We start from the raw sequence: 2,514 nt of genomic DNA on the forward strand, positions 1-2,514 counted from the left end.
CGTGAGAAAATGGGACACGGACCGACCCAGACGGGAGTCGTGGGTCGTGTAACGAACAGGAATAGCGAGCCGAATGAGCCGGACGGAATTATTTCAGAAACCATGGAGGATGGTGGACCAACTCACAATCATCGTCATAAGCATATAGTGGGGGGGGGGGGGGGGCTATGAGCTTGGTTTGAAGTTCGTGTGCAGTTCATGTTAATTTTGCGCAACCACCATAAATGTATTCTATTGGGTCCAACTTATCAGAAAAACGATGTTGGCATTTTTTCTGTTGACCTTTAGTGACCTTGCCTCAAGGTCAAAGGTCAAGCATCATTGCAGTGACCATACTTCATTCAAAGTATATCGACCTTGGTACCAAAATCTGCCAAATTTTACAAGGAACATTGAATATGCCATTTGTTTTGTCATTTGACCTCAAATATTTTTCAATATACAAATTAATATGTAAATGACCTAATTAAAGATAAAAAAAAAAAAATGCAGAATTAGCATATAGTCTTCACCATACATGGAAAGCCCATTACATATATTATGTTTGTTCTTTTCAGGGACTTTCCAGTCAATTTCCATGACTTTCCAGGCCTGGAAATTGAAAATGAAATTCCATGACTTTTCCAGGATTTTCCAGGCCGTGGGAACCCTGTACACATTAATTATTTGACTTGTTTCAGTTATATGATCGATTTGCCCTTGCCCCAATAATGGTTTTTAATATTTGTCTGTTACAGAAACGTGAATCATCTGGACATCAGCTTGAAGATGGAATTTCAGAGACATGACGGTCCTTCCAACGCCAAAAGACCACGGCAGGAGACCGATTTCAAACTCTGCATAGTATATCAAAGGCTTGCCAGTGATAGACTTGTAACAGAGCCAGAATCTGAATCATATTCAAAGTTTTTGAGTTTCGTTCGCAAACGTGGGCAGTCTGGAGATGGTGAATTCCCCGAGATTAGCCGCAGATTGGAAAATGTTACAGACACATACTTGGAAGCCAACAAAGCAAAATGGCACCGCAAATGCTACAGTGAGACGCGTCACACCAGGCACCTTGAACGTGCTCGAAAGCGTTATGGGAAGGCATGTCAACAGCAAGAAAGTCTGCAACTTCAGAAAAAACGTGGTCGCCCTAGGTGCTCTAGTGCAAGTAATCAAAACGAACAAGCAGTAGCTGCTTCTAACCAAACTGACACTACGTTTCACACGGTCTGCAACCCCAACATACAATAAGGAGTTGTGCTTCTTTTGGGGAGAAGATGACAGTCAATAATTACACGAGGTTTCCTCATTCAATGCAGGGGAGCAAATACGGAAAGCTGTTGAACAGAGTGCCAATGAGACATGGAAAGTGCAACTAAGTGCTGCTATCAATGCGGACGATGCTCGTGCTATTGATGTGAAGTATCACCTGGCATGTTGGGTGAAGCATGTTAAGCGAGCATCAAAACGAGACAGCCAGGACAGGCAACGGCCAGCAGAAGACACAAATGTTGGTGTAATTGCATCAGAAATATTGAGTTTCTTAGCCTGGTCAAAAGCCTTCTCACAGATTGTACGGAGCTCAACATGTCGGAACTGCACAGCACGTACTGCAGCATTCTTGAAACACATGGTGTGAACATACTACCACAAGTGCATGATGTGAAGCAAAAAATATCCTCCCATATAGACAATGTTCACTTCAAGAGGCCAAAATCCCGCAGGAAGTCAGAGCTGGTTTTACCACAGCAGTGCGTGATGCCACCATCGAAGATGCGATGGCAAAGAACACTGATAGTAAAATACACTAACTGTTTCATCGTGCTTCTATTCTAAGAGAAGCTATAGCTGATGAGGTCAAGAAACCATGGGAATTTGATGGAGAGTTGACAATAGATGATGCACAAAAGCATGTGCCGAAAGCCCTATATTCCTTCATCCATTGGCTACTGCAAGGGCCAGCCACGAGCATTCACACAGCAGTACGTTCAGCCAGCATTCACCGAGATGTCCTAGTCATTAGTCAAAACATCATGTACTCCTACAAGTCAAAACGCCAAGTCGAGTACAAACCGAGTACAAATTTGTGATGAACTACTGACAATTAACATTATCAAGAGATGGGATGTGCTGGCTATTATATATATATATATATATGGCCCGGATATATGTTTAATGAGGTATGTGTATGCTAATTATACATATGTTGATCTGTAATTGGCTCATTTGCATATTGCCAAAAAATGAATGGTTAAATGATGAAACAAATGTCATATACACTGTTCCATGTGAATTTTGCCACATTTTGGCACCAAGGTCGATATACTTTGAATGAAGTATGGTCACTGTAATGACGCTTGACCTTTGACCTTGAGGCAAGGTCACTAAAGGTCAACAGAAAAAAATGGCAACATCATTTTTCCAGTTAGTGGGACCAAGAAGAATAATTTCACAGTGGTTTCCACAAATTAACATGAATTGCACACAAAACTACATAGCCCCCCCCCACTAATAATAAGTACAAGA

At 41.7% G+C, this 2,514-nt stretch overlaps 1 pseudogene; it reads left to right on the forward strand.

Annotated features, from left to right (window-relative positions):
- Positions 1-530: 530 nt before the first annotated feature.
- Positions 531-2,274, forward strand: LOC147025310 (uncharacterized; annotated as a pseudogene).
- The last annotated feature ends 240 nt before the right edge of the window (positions 2,275-2,514 follow it).

This window comes from Eptatretus burgeri, chromosome 6 (assembly GCF_056783735.1).
Source record: "Eptatretus burgeri isolate ZD-2024b chromosome 6, Ebu_testis_v1, whole genome shotgun sequence".
NCBI classification, from domain to species: Eukaryota; Metazoa; Chordata; class Myxini; order Myxiniformes; family Myxinidae; genus Eptatretus; species Eptatretus burgeri.